The following is an 18,343-nucleotide window of genomic DNA, read 5'->3' on the forward strand; positions in this document are numbered from 1 at the left end:
GCTCCGCAACGGGCGAGGCGACGACAGTGAGAGGCCCACGTACCACAAAAAAAACAACAACAACAACAACAACAAAATTTATTGTAGATAATAATAGAAGTTTAATAGATAAAAGAAATACTAGAAATTTAGAATAGAAATTTAATAAAGTGTGAGTAATTGTTTTATAGAAATCATAGAAATTTAATAAAATATTTTCAATGCTGTACATTAAAGAAGAATGTATAGCATAGGCCTGAAACTCTTTTGGTTGGCCACATATTTTATAAAATGGAATTATTTACTAAAATTAAAAATATTTTAGGGCTTCCCTGGTGGCGCACTGGTTGAGAGTCCGCCTGCCGATGCAGGGGACGCGGGTTCGTGCCCCGGTTCGGGAAGATCCCACATGCCGCGGAGCGGCTGGGCCCGTGAGCCATGGCCGCTGACCCTGCGCGTCCGGAGCCTGTGCTCTGCAACGGGAGAGGCCACAACAGTGAGAGGCCCGCGTACCGCAAAAAAAAAAAAAAAAAAAAAAAAAAAAAAAAATCAGGATACCTGGCAAATCTGGACCCATTCTTACTGGGCTGGAGGTGTGTGGTCCAGCCCACATTAAATAGCACATGTGCCCGAGTCCCCAGCATTTCCCACCTGGCTTGGGTCATTCATTCTTGTTGCCTGCCTTGTCTCTTTAGATATTTGACTCCATAACTATGGGTTTAAATTAAAAGGAGCAATGAAAGGGGGACCATTCAATGGCTTTGCCAAACTTGTAGAGCTTACAGAGTACCCCCCCCCCCCCGCCCACCTCGCTGCTCCCTGCACTCTCTTACTGTCATTTTATTTTAGAGCTATGTAACCAAGTTCGGACTTGTATAGAGCTCTGGACAATAGTGCATGAAGAAGAGATACAAAAAGGAGATAACCCTCCAGGGCCTTCCAAAAGTATTCTATGGAGCCAGGCTTCTTGGGACAGTATGGTAGGAACCACTTCAAGCAACAAAGAATTGTAGTAACTGGGTCTTCTTGGAGCATCATTTATTTTCAATAAGGAGTCATTTAAAACATGATTTTTGTATTAAGATATAGTATTATAGTTTGCAGAATTCAAGAACATTTACAAAAGAAAGCATGAAATTTCAAAGGCATTTGTCACTAGTAGCAGAGAACCAGGTTCTCATACTTCTGCCATTCTTGGGTATTTTACCGGCAGAGTTTGAGCAGCGTAGCTAGATTTCTGGCAACTCCAAATCATTGCAGCTTCTATCCCCTGTGCCTTCAGTTGCTCCTGAATCTCTTCTCAGAAGTTTTATAAGCATAAGTGTATTTGTCCAAAGCACAAGTAAATTTAATTAAGATTATGTCCACCAAAATCAAGCAACTCTTCATTTGAAATATTATTTTTAAAATTACCCCCAATTAAAGCACTATTTCAGCATACTATCCTGGTTAATGACACACGTCTGAAGTCAGCTTGTCTGGACTCTCTGGACTCTCATGCCACAGCTGTGTGACCTTGAATGAGTAACTTAACCTCTATGTTCTTCAATTTCATTGTCCCTTCATAAGACTGTTACAAGATTTAAATGGGTCAACATTTGTAAAGCATCTCGAAAATTACTTGGAATATAATAAGTGGTACAAACCTTGTTGTACAGAGCCCTGAAGTTTTATTTTTCTAAAGCTTTATTTTCAGGTAGAAGGAGTATGGCTATCCATATAAGGAGTTTCATAACCTCATCTTGAGGTGATAACCTTGGGTGGAATACATCTATCGGTCAATTTTCTAATGATCCAACCTTTAGTAGCATTAGAAGGGAAGGCAAAGTGCCAAAAAAAAAGAGAACTTCTAACCCAAAAGAGCTGTTTAAGGGTGCTTTGACATCCCAAAAAGCAATAGAAAGACTAGGACAAATGGAAGCCCTGCCAAATAGCATTTATTTCAAAAATGTGAGAGACTTGATCTCTAAATTTTATTTTGAAGAATCACATTTTAAACAAAGGGACAAACATTAATGCCTCATTCTATTCAGTGGCATTTAAATAAGACCAACTACATTTACTTAAGGGTGTTCTGGGGAGGTTGTTTTATTTTTTGTCTGATAGATTCTAAAAGCATAGATTCTATTCCAAATACCATATCTAAGAAATTACCTAAGCTTTTGCCCAACTAGATGACAGAAGCTTATTCTAAGAGTGAGGATCCATGCTTTTTCTCTATTATGATATACCCATAATTAAATCGCAGTAAAAAACTAGCAATCTTAAGTTTTTCTGATAAGCCTAGCTTAGTAATTCGCAAGCTTTTTAGTCTCAGGACCACTTTACACTCTCAAAAACTATTAAGAACCCCAAGAGCTTTCTGTACGTGGATTATATCAATAAATATTTACAGAATTAGAACACTTGAAATGGAAAATTTTTTTAATTTCTATTTTTATGCCATTAAAAATAACATCAAATCAAACGCATGCTAAAATAAATGACATCCTTTTAGGAAAAAATAACTATATTTTCCAAAGCCATAGATAAATAAAATCATTAGTGTCAAGAGTGACTTTGTTTCACATTTTTACAAATCCCTGTAAATGTCTGATTTCAGAGAGTATAGCTGAGTTTTTATGTCACCTACCACATTCAGTCTGCTGCAATATATGTTTGGTTGAAGTACAAGGAAACAATCTGGCCCTCACAGATACACTATATAGTTTGAAATGGGAAGAATATTTTAATAGCTTTTTTTTTGACATTTCTGGATATTCTTCTTTGATACTACACTCAAACCTAAGAAGTGGTAGTCTGTTACAGGTTTATTGCAATATGGAATCTGAAACCATATCAATGATATTTTTGTACATGTTATAGTTAAATCCATAGGTCTGTCTTGCACTTTCATTGGGTGTTTTACCCATGCATAGTTTTGTAACACTATGCATTGGCCATCTGGAAAATTTGAGTCACTGAATTATGTAAACCACCCAGATGATGACACAGCAATGTGGAAAAAATCACATTTATTAATATAGCTTCATTCTCATCAGAAAAGCCTTTAAAAATTGAGATGCTGTGAAGCTCATGGTGACTGATAAACATTTTCAGAAGTTCTAATTTTGCTTGAGAGCTCAAACTTTATCATTAAAAATGAATGCTATCATTTCTTTTCTTGAAGTAGGTTTACTTGTTTATTTTTAAGAAAATGTTCAAATACCCAAGTTAGAATAACTATAGTTTATCTGCTAGTCACTTTTTCAAGTAATAAATGTTTTCCATTAAAAACAAGTGGCTACTTCAGCTTATAACTCAAACAATCACACAAGTGCTTTTCCTCCTGACACCATTCTACTTTGGGATGCAGCAGAATTGTTTTATGTGTAATTCCCATTTTACCACACAAAGTATTAAAAAGACTGAATAAAATCCGGGCTTGGGCTTTCATAAAAATTAATAATTTTTACTGCTTCAGTGAGGTCATTCTTAAATGAAAGTGCCATTTTCTTTTCATGAGAACATGGCCGTGATAAATACTATACAATTTGATGCCCCGTCTTGATTCATGCCCAGGTGCCAGCTGTTTGATTCATCATTGCTTTTACACCATTACTACGTGTGCTAACAAGAAACAGCCAAGTAACATCTTAGGATTATCATTAAAAAACAGTTTTGACCTCATGGACCTCTTGAAAAGGTCCCATGTCAAACTGCAGACCGTGGTTTGAAAACTGCTGACGTAGCTTAAGGAAACTCTCTCTTCTTTGAAATCCTAAGCTCCCTATGGCCTTTACAGTTTGTGTGACATTCCCTTTTTCCCCATGTCTTCTGTCATCATCTTGAATTACCATTTGTACTTTTCATTATTATGGTTATATCTTTCCACATGCTGACCTTGGCTCCCTCAATAGATAGTATACTGCTTTGCTGCTCAAAATGTGGTCCACGCAGCAGAAGCAGCAGTATTACCTGGGAGCTCGTTAAAAATACAGAATTTCAGATCTTACCCCAACATTACTGAATCATAATCTGCATTTTAACAAGATCCTCAGGTGATTTGTAGGCACTGGTGTAATGGAGATCTGATATATTCACCTACCATTCTCTATTTCAGAAAATCTATCATTTCCCTATTTCAAAAAATACCCCAACTCCAACACATGAGGATGGCTCCACTTTTTCTACTACAGAGGTGGATGTATAACTCAGGTAAGCTATTGACTTACCCTATCCCTGTGAACAGCGTGGTCCATGGCTGGGCATGGGTAAACCAAACCCTTTTTCTGAATCATAAGGATGCTGGGAGACACGACATGCTCTTTTCTCTGGGGTTATTACTTGTAAAGTCCATGTAAACCTAGAGTTGGTGCTGGTCATCTTTGGTACGACATGAAAGAAAGCTCTCTGAAATGAGTCCAATAAGAGAAGGTCAGAAGTCAGAGATGGAGATAGACCCTTAATGACATAATTTGAGCTCCAGCATCCAGCTTGGCTTGAAACCATTTATCCCTGTGATTATCAATAGATTCTCCTTCTTTGGCCAAAGTTAGTTTGAATTGGCTCTCTGCTCCTTGCAACCAAAAGAGTTCTGACATAAGATGAAAAACTTTAAGGACAAATGTTTAATTTGTATTTTTAAACCTCAAAATATTAACAAGTGCCTTGAATATGATGGTCACTGTTGTTCAGCATCTCAGCTTCCATTTAATTGAATCTCCTCATTTTATACCTTTCTAAAATGTTCATTAGATTAGGTCAAACCTGGTTCAAATGCTTCGACTGTTCCTTTCCATGGTGAGAAGAGGAGTATTTTTTTTAAGCTTTTCACAGTGTAGTACTACCCACCCTTACAGCTTCTCTGTTAATTCTTCTTCACCTGTGCCCTTTATCCCATTTGCCGGTTCTTAAAGGAGCCCTAGACTTTCTTGCCACAAAGGCTTTGCACCTGCTTTTCCCACTAAACCCTGGATATCTAATTGATGATCTCCTACTTGTTCTTGAAAAGCCTTTTCAAGGATCACCTCTTTCAGGAAGTCTTTCCTAATGCCCACTCATTTCCTTCCCTGAGATTGTGCTCTTTCTGTATTCTTTATTAAGCCTTTACAAACGGTATTAAAATGGCTTGTATATTTGTCAGTTTAGCCTGGAAGATTGTGAACGTCTTGAATGCAGAAATTTCAGTCTTCACCCCTTTATTCCCAGGCTTAGTACAAAACCTGACCCTTAAAAAGCACCCTTTAAATATTTATTGAAAGCAAAGAATAACTGAAAATAACAGAAAGACTTTAGTCATTACCCTTGGATTCTGCCATCTACTTGCTCTGTGATCTGGGTTAAATCACTTATACTACTGAGATTCTGCATTTCTTCATCTGTAACACTGGGATAATAGTGTTCTCCTTGCCTAGTAGAATAATTCCATGAAATAATAGGCAGAAAGATGTCCTATCCCCAAAGATGTCCATGCCTTGATCCCTGGAATCTGTGAATATGTTATGTTACAAGGCAAAAAAGACGTTGAGATATAATGAAGGTTACAGACCTTGATATGGTGAGATTCTGGATTATCCAGCTGTGCCCAATCTAATCACATGCGCCCTTAAAAGAGGAGAATTTTCTCAGGTGGGAAGCAGACAAGCGATGAGGCAGAGGTGAGATCAGAAAGACTCATAGCTTGAAAAGGCGTTGATCTACCATTTCTGTCTTCGCAGATGGAGAAAGCAAGCCGTCAGTGTAGGAGTGTGGGTGGCCGGTGAAACTAGAGAATAATCCCTGGCCAGCAGCTTCAGAGAGACGGGTACCACAGTCCTACAGCCACATGGAACTGAATTCTGCCAGCAACAGTGAATGAGCTTGGAAGTGAATACATCCCCAGAGCCTCAAGAAAAGACTACAGCCCTACAGGTACCTTGATTTCAGCCTTGTGAAACTTGATGCAGGGAACCAGCGAATCCAACCTGTGCCTATACTTTGGACCTACAGAACTATGAAATAATAAGTTGCTGTTTTAAGCCAGTAAATTTATGGTCATTTGTTATGGCAGCAATAGAAAACCAGTACATATGAATTTTATAAACTAAAATGTCAGACAAATATGTGCTGTTATAATTTGATACTGCAATCTCTTGGAGATTTTGGGTTAAAGGATGTGCTGACCCAGTGTTGTATCTTACAAGGAGGATAAGGGTGAGAGAAGAAAGGAAGTGATGTTAAAGTCATGAATTTAGTTTGCTCTTCAAATGTTTAACTTTGAGGGTGCCTTTTTCCAAATCCCTGGAGATTTGGCCTTCCTGCATGCAGAGAGGTTTTATTAAAGCTTGTAAAAGCTTTTAATAGCTTTCTTTAAAAAAAAAAATCATTCTTAACTCTCTCTTCCGTGCTATTCCCCTAAATGTAAGAAAGCACAAAGACACTAAAGAAACACAGGAGATCAAATTAAATCAGGGGCCCTCCTAGCTCCTCCATTATTCAAAGCACTTAGTGGACTATAAATGATTTAAGAGTGATACAACCAGGCATCCCAGAGTAAATAATTTTCATTTTCCTGATCGGTAGGCAGGAGAAAGAAGATTCCATATTCCCATTAGCAAAGATTTTGAGTCATCTTTTGCCAAAAATAAGAGAGCATCTTTTTTCCTGTCTAGTCTATTTTTTTTTAATATGTGAAGACAAATCAAGAGAAAAGGAAAAGGAGATTACAACTTTATTTCTGCTTTTATTGGATAGTTATGATATGCCAGCAGGCTGCTGGGCACTGCACAGAAAGTAGAAATGAGCCCCTGAGTACTTGATCTGTGATGTAAATGAAGTCAATCAGAATGTAATATTACTACAAGGTTCACACCAAAGCTGTGGTGTTTCTTATAACTGCGCTCGGCACTTAGAGCAGTTGAGACTAAAAACATGCTTTATAAACATTAATTAATTATGCTGGGCTTAAATTTAATTCCTCCAGTGGATAGAACGTGTGTACAGAAGATGAAAGAGTCAGCTGTAACCTGGTGCTCATTTTAATTCTGGATTGTAGGATCAGCTAATAATAATCACTGTAATAGCTGACACTTGTAATCTTCAAAGCATCCTTTAAGCACTTATTAATCAACCATCACACTGCCCTGTGGGAAAGGTAAATATTATTCTCCTTATTAATAGCTTAAGAAATTGTAGCTTCAAGTGGCATGGTTTTGCCCAGGACTCCCCCAAAATACCTCAACTGGAGAGTTGAGAGTTAAGAGTCCCTGTATTGGCTAGGAGCAGACCATAAAGTTTACCAATACCACATTATGAGGGGAGCTTCAAAGCGGTGAAACTTACAGCGGGCTTCTGTTACTAGAGAAGATGTCCCAGGGTACATCTAGAAAAGAGGGAAAAGGGCAATGTATCAGAAAGTTGGCCTGCTCCCAGAGAAAGCCTCCGCTCAAGGAGTTTCCTTAGACTGCAACACACGTTTTCCTAATTTCTCCAGCACAGTCAGTCCTGGAATGTTCACTAAATGGGTTTAAAATGGGGGGAAAAACTTCCAGCCCAAAGGCCTCATACAGCCCACAGATGTATCCGTCTGGCCTATACAGTGGGTGCAGACGTCCTTGCACTCTCTCCACTGGGGAGGAGACAAATGCATTCGACACCCCTGGTTATTAACACGTGTAGAGCACAGCATCCAGAGATGCCTTCTTACACCCAGAACTACCACCAGCTCGGGGCAGATGATGGTTCCTTTCTTGGAACCATCCTGGGAAAGGATAGCTAAACGAGGGCGCTAGAGCATGTCCAGTTTGCTGCCACCATTGCAATCTTTATTCTTTGTCCCACCTCTCATTCTGCTTCCTTTTCAGCCTCAGGCTTTCTTTCCCCCCATGTGTCTGGCCTTCTTACTCCCAGTTCTGAGTTTTCACACTGACTTTTCCCTCTGCTGGGAATGGTCTTAGTAGCTCTTTATCTATTCAAGTGTCATTCCCACATACTCCACCCATTCCTTCCCCTGCCTTATATTTCTTCATAGCAACGATCATTCCTGAAATTACATTATGTACTTGTTGAGTTTTTAATTTTTTGAATCTCTCACTGTTTTCTTTACTGCTGAAACAGATCAGAGCCTGACACATAACAAGCATGCAACAATATTCGGTGAACCAATGAATTAAGAAGTAGTGAACATATTTCCATGTCTCTCTCTCTCTATTTATGTCTTCATTATTATTTTAATAGTGGCATAATAGTCCCCTAATATCTAAATTTATTAAACAATCTTTGGTTTTTGGAAATTGAGGTGGTTTTCCACTTTTTTTTTTTCATTTAAACTAGTATAACATGAAGATCATGTTGGGGAAGGGTGAGTGTAACAAGGAGGACGGGATCGGGGTGAAAAATCAAAGCCACCCTGTTTCTTGGCAGTCAGGGACTGCTCTGCTCCTGTGATCCAGCTGACTTCTAGGAACTCCATCTCTTTTAACCCTGAGTTCCTGCAGGAGCCCTCCCAGGTCAGATGCTTTCCTTCTGCTACTTGGTTCCCGTATCTGGCTGTGTGGGTCCCAGTTCCTGCTTAAAGATGATGAGGAACTGTACGCATGAGGCGTGTTCTCTGTAAATGTCAAGTCCTTTCCTACCCACGTTGATAAAAGGGGAAGGCACTGAGTTCATGATTCCTTTTCCGTCTGGTCTCATCCTGTGTTTTATCCCTTTCGGGAGCCAATCATGGATAGAATAATCTAATTACACTAATTTAGGATAATGCATTAATGCAAGAGGTTTTGAACAGCCAAATAATTTTCTGCTAAATTTGGAGCCTTCAGGAGAGATTATCATGCATTGTGACTTTCAAAAACAGTTCTGGGAGGGGTAGGAGTAGTTAAGGGGCCAAGTGAGGGTGTTTGTGGTTACTATCAAACGAGTCACATTATCTGGAAAATGGAGTGCTGAGTTCACAGAACAATCCAATGCACTGTTTCCCCAGCTCCTCACTTACAGTATGTAGACTCTGCCATAAGAGTATTTTAGGCCTGTCCTCAATTCTGCCCTCAGTTTTCTTGACTGCAATTCAGCCTGGGAGTGACTGATGGGAGGTTAGTGCTCAGACTGTGTCTGTATGTCGCTGAGAATGGATTTTAATCTTACATTGCTAAGAGACCCTGCCATTCCACAATGCATACTGAAGTACAGCTTCTGCTCCTCTTATAATTAAAAAGTACAAGATTCCTGGGTCTGTTTCCTAGAGGCAAACAGTATTAATCTACACACCTGAAATGCTGTTTCAGTATTCATCTTTGTAAAAAGCATCTATAGGTTTTGTCATAAACACATAGTGTTTAAGGAAACTAAATTAATTACATGCACTTCAGTATTATAGCACAAAGTAACAAACCTTACCTTGAATGCATATTTTATCTGTCTTGCTGAGAGGAAAGACAGATGAAAGAAAAATGTGTACTTAAATATTCACTTAATAGTGTAGATGGTGAGGGGCAAACGTGTGGATGAAAAATGAATTCTATAATCAGATATTTTTGAAATAAATGAAATAGAAATATTTATGGCTAAAATACAAGCATAATCTCAGGAACTGCTGAAACAAATACCATTACTAATAAGATATTTCTGGAGGCTCACAAAAATATAACCAATGTTTCAGTTCATAAAATTTCAAAAAATTGAATTTACATTTGCTAAACCAATTAACAAATTCTAATTTACACAGTGTTGGTGCTTCTAATTGGCAGCCGTGCATTTTTATGAGTCCTCTTGTTAATCTCTTATGGTAATCAAACTCACAAATTTAAAATTCATTGGTGTTCTTGATACATGTAACTAGTTAAAATTCTTAATTAAATTAGGGTGACTAAAAGAAAAGTCATTTTAAAAGTAAAATCATAAAGTGTTATGACTCATGCTGTAAAAATTAACATAAAGTAGGTTTGGGGAGAATCATTCTGAAGACTTTGCAATTAGGCGCACCTGCTATTAGTGCACTTGTTAAACTTCTATCAATTAATCATTACTCTCAAATAGCAAGAAGAATTGAATGTTGTGAATATGAAGAGAGTGATTAATTGCAAGTGGCAAATTGCTGACTGGCTCCATTATTACCTGTGCTTTAAGGATTTTTAGAAATAGATGTCTATTATCAGTTTTATGAATACTAAATTATACTAATGTGTTCAGTATTGGTTGGTTTTCTGTCTTCCTTATTCAGTAATGATTGTTTTCTCAAAGTTTTAAAGATGACTTGGAGAACATGGATTCTGTAATAGGATATTATTATGGCCTCATCAGAAACATTTAATGATTGCATTATTTAATCTTATTGTCTAAAGACATGCCATCCATATTTTTTATTAAACAAAAAAAAAAAGCATGGAAAGAGAAAATAGGGTTATTTTTGCTCCGGTGTAGAAATCGATCCCTATTTGAAGTACAATTTAGGATTAAGCAATATAGCACTATGGCTTCAAAATGTTAATTAATTCTCAATTTGGCCCTCTGTTACTCAGACTAAGCATTTAGATTGCAAAGGGCACTTTTGTTAAGACTCATTTTATTACAAGTTAAAACTGCAGGGGAAAAAATTGATTTAGAAATGTGTTTCTAAATCAATGCAGCAATAGTAGAATACCTAAAATATTTGCTAAAATGTACTTTTCATTATTTCAAGATTCACACAGGGATCTCTAATGGTCCCTGAAAATCTAGAGATTACTAAGAAATGTGATTTTAACTACCATGAAATTGCCATAGCTATTTATCTTAGCTACTCATAGATAAAGCCATATAACTGTTAGATGGAAAGAGTCTCAAATATAGGCAAGACTTTAGCTATATACTTCTAAAAGTAAAACTGTCACTGTTTTCAGATGACATGATACTATACATAGAGAATCCTAAAGATGCTACCAGAAAACTGCTAGAGCTAATCAATGAATTTGGTAAAGTAGCAGGATACAAAATTAATGCACAGAAATCTTGCATTCCTATACACTAATGATGAAAAATCTGAAAGAAAAATTAAGGAAACACTCTCATTTACCATTGCAACAAAAAGCATCAAATACCTAGGAATAAACCTACCTAAGAAGACAAAAGACCTGTATGCAGAAAACTATAAGACACTGATGAAAGAAATTAAAGATGATACAAACAGATGGAGAGATATACCATGTTCTTGGATTGGAAGAATCAACGTTGTGAAAATGACTGTACTACCCAAAGCAATCTACAGATTCAATGCAATCCCTATCAAACTACCAATGGCATTATTCACAGAACTAGAACAAAAAATTGCACAATTTGTATGGAAACAGAAAAGACCCCGAATAGCCAAAGCAATCTTGAGAAAGAAAAATAGAGGTGGAGAAATCAGGCTCCCAGACTTCAGACTTTACTACAAAGCTACAGTAATCAAGACAGTATGGTACTGGCACAAAACAGAAATATAGATCAATGGAACAGGATAGAAAGCCCAGAGATAAACCCACACACATATGGTCACATTATCTTTGATAAAGGAGGCAAGAATATACAGTGGAGAAAAGACAGCCTCTTCAATAAGTGGTGCTGGGAAAACTGGACAGCTACATGGAAAAGAATGAAATCAGAACACTCCCTGACACCATACACAAAAATAAACTCAAAATGGATGAAAGACCTAAATGTAAGGCCAGACACTATAAAACTCTTAGAGGAAAACATAGGCAGAACACTCTATGACATAAATCACAGCAAGATCCTTTTTGACCCACCTCCTAGAGAAATGGAAATAAAAGCAAGAATAAATGGGACCTAATGAAACTTAAAGGCTTTTGCACAGCAAAGGAAACCATAAACAAGACCAAAAGACAATCCTCAGAATGGGAGAAAATATTTGCAAATGAAGCAACTGGCAAAGGATTAATCTCCAAAATTTACAAACAGCTCATCCATCTCAATATCAAAAAAACAAACAACCCAATCCAAAAATGGGCAGAAGACCTAAACAGACGTTTCTCCAAAGAAGATATGCAGATTGCCAAGAAACACATGAAAGGATGCTCAGCATCACTAATCATTAGAGAAATGCAAATCAAAACTACAATGAGGTATCACCTCACACCAGTCAAAATGGCCATCATCAAAAAATGTACAAACAGTAAATGCTGGAGAGGGTATGGAGAAAAGGAAACCCTCTTGCACTGTTGGTGGGAATGTAAATTGATACAGCCACTATGGAGAACAGTATGGAGGTTCCTTAAAAATCTAAAAATAGAACTACCATTGACCCAGCAATCCCACTACTGGGCATATATCCTGAGAAAACAATAATTCAAAGAGAGTCATGTACCACAGTGTTCATTGCAGCGCTATTTACAATAGCCAGGACATGGAAGCAACCTAAGTGTCCATTGACAGATGAATGGATAAAGAAGTTGTGGCACATATATACAATGGAATATTACTCAGACATAAAAAGAACCGAAATTTTTTGTAGTGAGGTGGATGGACCTAGAGTCTGTCATGGAGAGTGAAGTAAGTCAGAAAGAGAAAAACAAATTCCGTATGCTAACACATACATGGAGTCTAAAAAAAAAAAAAAAAAATGGCTCTGAAGAACCTAGGGGCAGGACAGGAATAAAGACACAGACGTAGAGAGTGGACTTGAGGACACGGGGAAGGGGAAGGGGAAGCTGGGACAAAGTGAGAGAGTGGCATGGACATATATACACTACCAAATGTAAAATAGATAGCTAGTGGGAAGCAGCCACATAGCACAGGGAGATCAGCTCGGTGCTTTGTGATCACCTAGAGGGGTGGGATAGGGAAGGTGGGAGAGAGACGCAAGAGGGAGGAGATATGGGGATATATGTATATGTATAGCTGATTCACTTTGTTGTAAAGCAGAAACTAACACACCATTGTAAAGCAATTATACTCCAATAAAGATGTTTAAAACAAAGTACTAAAAATGAATAAACACTGTAAATTTTAAAAAGTTTTTTAATTGAAGTGGTTTATTTACAGTATGTGTTAGTTGCAGCTGAATATAATCTTCAGCTAGATTTTATATTTTAAAAAAACAATAGGACACTGTTCTAAATTAATGAAAAGTGTGGAGGGTAGTTGGGGAGAAATGGACTATAAATGAAACCTTTACAAATTTCAGATTTCACCAAAAAATAATACATATCAAAGGAGAATGCTCTTCCTACCTCTGGGAAAAAAATATTCCACATCATGTTGCCTTTCATAGAAGCTCTGGGAACATGTGCTGCCTCTTTACGTTTCCCTGAGCTCTTGTGCTGGCCTTTTAGGTCATGTTTTGCGATGACTGCCTGAGCCATTAGAAGGGAGTCCCTGATTGACCTCAGAACTGCCCTGGCATGGAAAGACAGGTCTAGGTCGGGTTTTCTCTATTGACATTTTGGACCAGATCATCCTTCGTTGGGGGTTGGGGGTGTGGTGCTCTGATCTGAAGGATGTTCAGCATCATGTCTGGTTTCTATAGCACATGTGAAGTCATGCCATCCACAGATGTCTCCAGACACTGTCACATATTCCCTGGGTGGCAGAATTGTCCTCCACTGAGAACACTGGTCTAGACTGATTTAAAATTCTAGATATTTTTTTAATGTGGTAAATCAGGTAGATTCAGCTTCCAGAAATGGTACCCCCCTTTGGGTATCGGCAGCTATACTGACCAGAGTCAGTGTCTAGTTCTGCCCCTCACTATCCATGTGATTTCGGTTATCATCTCTAAACCTTGGTCTGTTCACCTGTAAAATGGGAGTAATAAAACAGTTCCAACTTCATAAAATTATTGTGGAGAATAAATAAGATAATGAATATAAACACAGACCACAGTGCCTGGCACGTTACTAGTGCTAATCATTATTAGCGCTACCTCATTATTGTAAAAGTTGGCTGTTATTTTTTGTATTATTATTTTTGGTTGTTAGTGGTCCAGTCTAAAGTTACAGAATCCTAAGTGTCTAGATGTCTTTTTGAGTTGCACTAGAGGAAGCGTCAAACATAAATAATGGTAAGAAGTTATACTGTTTAGCCTCTTAGAGGGTCTAAATCCTATCACAGAGGTTATTTTTTATTTTCCCATCAAAGACTATTTTTAGGATCAATATGCCCCATAGTCCACTGAGCATAGTGAAGGTAGTCAAAGGAAATAAAAGTCTTTGGGGGACTTCAAAGAGCTTAAAACCTGGTGAAGAAAAATCTTCTATACATAAAATCATGAAAGAAAAACAGATGCTGCTGTTTCATACGTATTTACTGGATTGCAAACTTGTTGAAAATAGTAGTGTCCTAGACACCTCTTTAATTCCCTCACTGGTACTTTAAACTTAGAAACAGCTCCATAAATATTGGTGGGATGAAGGAAAGGAAGGAACGTCAGAGTAAAAGATGTATTTTCTTCCAAATTGTCCCTGACTTATTATATGGCCTTGTTGAAGTCAGTTCTGTGAGTTGGTCCCTCAATAAATGGAGAAGATAATAATGCCTAACGCTCGACATTTATATAGCCCCAAATAGTTTGCAAAGTATTTTCATTTACATTATTATATCTCGTGATAATATATCATCAACCCCATTCTTCTTGGAGAGCTTAGCAATTAAGTTACTGCAGCTATATCATGGGTCTTGGCCCTGGAGTGTTTCTCAGGCCGGGATATACTTCAGTCCTTAAATGACCTTGATCCTCCAAGACTACTTTGAAAACACCAGACCAATTTTATTATATGTAAGATTCAGTTACAAATATAAACCCCTTAGAATTTTTATCTGATGGCACAGAATCATGGAACTAGGTAGAGCCCCAAGAATCAGTTTCATCTTACCTTTTACAGATGAGGAGATGCAGGCCCATGGGTTAAGAGAATTTCCCAAGTTCTCTTGGTGAGTCACCGCCGAGTCAGAATTACAAGCTGATTACTCTTTCATTGTCTCATGGTATTAATCATTACAAAAGACAGAGGGTTTAAATCTAACTCAAATTAGTCAGTCTCCCTTTGGCTCTGTGTAAATATTTCACTTTAAGAGCGTGTACGTTTTTTAGCCTCTCGTTCATTAACCCAATAAACTAATGAGCACATCATTCAGTTAGCCAATATGGAAAGTAGTAATGTAATGCAGCTGACATTCCTTCACCGGTCATTTGTTTATGAAGTCCAAATGAAGTTTCTTCCTCTTCAATGTCTGCTTTAACATCTAATACACATCTTCGTTGTAATGTTGTAACTATCGTTAAGTGAGAATGAATCATCTATTTTCAAGCATTATATGTACCCATCATGAACGTTTCTTTTTATCTTACTATCACTTGATATTTTTGGAGATCGCGTCAATCACGCAGCAAGCTTTATGTGCTGCTTGTGTGATGTAGCTCCTCATGGATTTAGACAATGAGTCTGTTGCTCCTTTTGGACACAGCATGTCAGAGGTGGCTGAGAAATATTGAAAATGTGGGTGGCTGCTTGGTAAGACTTAAAGAGCCACTAATTATAATTATGCACTTGGTAAGGTGAGCCTTCTTCATACAACTTGAATGTTTGTAGGGCTCTCTATATAGAAAGGCTTTAATAGTAAATATGTAATTGTTGGTAAACTATGAAGCAGAAGTTACACTTTCTTTTAGCACTTTGTGAAGCTGCAGGTGCTCTTCACAGTCAAGTTTGGCCGAAAATAGAAAGATAGTCATCAGCTGTAAATTTCTAAAGGACAGAGACCATCTTTTATCCATTTCTATATATGTTAGCATGCAGAGGCATTTAATAAATTTTTGTTAACTGAACCAGTGCTATCTCTAGAATATTAAGACAGCTGCCAGTCCTGCCCTGAAATCTAAGGGTGGCACAGGTTCCAAGGAATCTTTTGCTTGCACCTATGTGCGCAACTAGGTTTAACCATTTGGGTTACTTCTGTGTATGCTGACTAGTTACTAAGTGACCTGTAGTTTCTAGAAGCTGGGTTGGCTAATCCTGTGCTGCTCTTGAGCCTTACTGCTGTTTTCTAAGCCAAGAAAAAATGACCTGTGTAAATAGAAAATCCCAAGTCTTAAACCCCAAATCAAAAGAAACATGAGGTTCTCAAAAATACCTTGACACCAGAGCCAATTGCTGAAGGTACCTCAGCTGTATTAATAGTTATTAAGGAGAACTTGAACAGAGTAAAATCCTGGTAGAATTTTGTAAATGAGATCAGTTGTGGAGGCCCTCTTAATTTATCAGAGTCCATGATAGACCACTCAAGGAAACACAGACTATCAGAACTTAAGGGGGAGAGATCCGTTATATCAGAGTCAACAGGCTAATCTCTCAGGAAAAGGGGATAGCTTTGGCCGCTGCTTGCCAATCCTTTGTCTATATCCCTAAGGGAGAATAAGTTAATGACCCATAGGAGTTGCCTTCTCTGAAAGGTGATTTAAACAGCCTCTAATGCCTCTACCCTAATACTAATATTCATCTCATCTAGAAACTTCTGTCATGTCTCCTTGCAAGATTCTACCAAGGCAGAGGCCTGCTTTTCCCTATGAAAGCCCTGACACATGATTCTATAACCTTTGGACCCGTACCTAGCTTCAGGAACTGGCACCCTCCCTTCTCCCTTTCCAGGTTAAGGAAAGGTACATTCTTGCTGTCATCCCTCCCAGCCCAACACTACTCCCCTGAGTAAGAGTCCTTCATCGTTTTCCAGGCGTGACTAACTCACCCGTATAGGTAACCATCCCAGAAACCCTGAAGTTTCAAAAATGAAAACTCTTGCTTAGAAATGTTCTCCATAGACAAAATGAGATTGGTTTGAACTCTCCACCAGGAGCAGTGGATTCAGGGAGTGCCCACTCACAGTAAATCCAACAGTTTCAATGCTTTATGCCTGGTGGGCTCACTTGCAGGTACTTCTTGAAAGGTAAAGTTTCTGTTATGTAAATCAGCATGTTGTGCGTCCCAAAATTCAGGAATCCGATGGCTTGAGCCTGATAGTTATTAACACAACTTCTGTACAAGAGATCTAAACTTTAGAGCAACCGTCTCTCCAGAATCACGGTATTAGATTCTTTACCTGTTGGGGAAAAATATTTTTAGAGCATTGTCCATTCTTATTCCCGGTTTGAAAGGACTTTCTGGTAGCAGAATAAGCCACTAGCAAAGCTGGGAGGAACAATTTTAAAGGGGCTGCCTTTGAGCTGCATATCTCATATAACCAGAACATCTATTCAGTGTGTTTTATCTGGTACGGTAAGTGCAATTTGTAATAACATATAAATTCCCTTGTCAAGGAAAACAGCCCCCGCCTATGTGAGTTATTTTCAATCTTGATGCACATTAGAATCACCTAGACAGCTTTAAAAAATACTGATGTCCAGGCCCCACTCAAAATATTCTTATTTAATTGATCTGGGGCAATGCAAACCCATTAGTATTATTTTTTCTAATTCCCCAAGTGATTCTAATGGGTGCCCAGAATTGAGAACTTCTGCTTAGATTTATAATCTCTCTTTGATAATCTTTTAAATTTATTTAGCTTTACAGTGTTCTACAAAGATAATCTTCCCTGGAGGACTAAAGGGTGAGATTGATGATGAACTCAGTAATTTTCCTACCTGAAGCCATCGGGGAATGGATTGGTCATCACTTCCCACTGGGCCACTATTTTAGATATAGAAAAATTAACCTAAAAGGGATATTGATCATTAAACGTGTTCATGAACTGAATGTGGTTGTGCTACATGGTAGATATAAATCTAGAGGAACTATTACACTTGTCTATAGATCAAACATTCTCACTTACCATTTATCAACTAAAGACATATTTAAAAATTCTGCCTTGGTTACTCAGGGAAAAGGTTTCTTCCCTCACTTTCTTCTAACAGATTAATGATGACTTAAACCTGGTGTGCCCTTGATCTTCTCGGGTCTGATTTGACAAGGAAGGTTTTGCAGCCAAATGAATCCCTGACCAAGTTCATGTGCAATGTGTGAAGTAAAAGATAAGAAGGGTTGATTGTGATTCCTACAAATTTTAAATCTTTCTTCTCTGAAAGGTGTAAAGAAGTCTGACTGCAAAGGGACCCCGAGACTTGAGGAAGAACACGGTGGTGAGTTCCCCATGTCTCCTTATTACTGCCCATATATCCCAGACAGGGCACTGCAGAAACCTGCAACAGGTACAGACCAAAAGAGCTTCTGGAAGAGCTTGCTCCCCTCAAGCCAAGGGACCAGAAAACATGTAGCCTAACATTAGAAATGTTCTTGGCAAAACCCTCCTTACTCCAGCCAAACACCAAGGGGGAAGAGTCACACCTTGCACCCCTGCAGTTTCAGCCGTGGAGTGGGAAGTTGATCTTCTACCCCAGTCCCTTGCCCAGACAAAAGCAGGCAGCACTCAGATTCCTCCGCCC

The 18,343-nt window shown here is 38.2% G+C and overlaps 1 long non-coding RNA gene across 1 annotated transcript; it reads left to right on the top strand.

The window, feature by feature from the left end:
- The first annotated feature begins 4,103 nt into the window (after positions 1–4,103).
- Positions 4,104–18,040, top strand: LOC116741453. Its single transcript, XR_004346162.1, has 3 exons — positions 4,104–4,176; positions 5,679–5,871; positions 17,987–18,040. It is a non-coding gene; the product is annotated as an uncharacterized LOC116741453 (long non-coding RNA).
- The last annotated feature ends 303 nt before the right edge of the window (positions 18,041–18,343 follow it).

The sequence above is a fragment of the Phocoena sinus genome, chromosome 16 (assembly GCF_008692025.1).
Source record: "Phocoena sinus isolate mPhoSin1 chromosome 16, mPhoSin1.pri, whole genome shotgun sequence".
NCBI lineage: Eukaryota > Metazoa > Chordata > Mammalia > Artiodactyla > Phocoenidae > Phocoena > Phocoena sinus.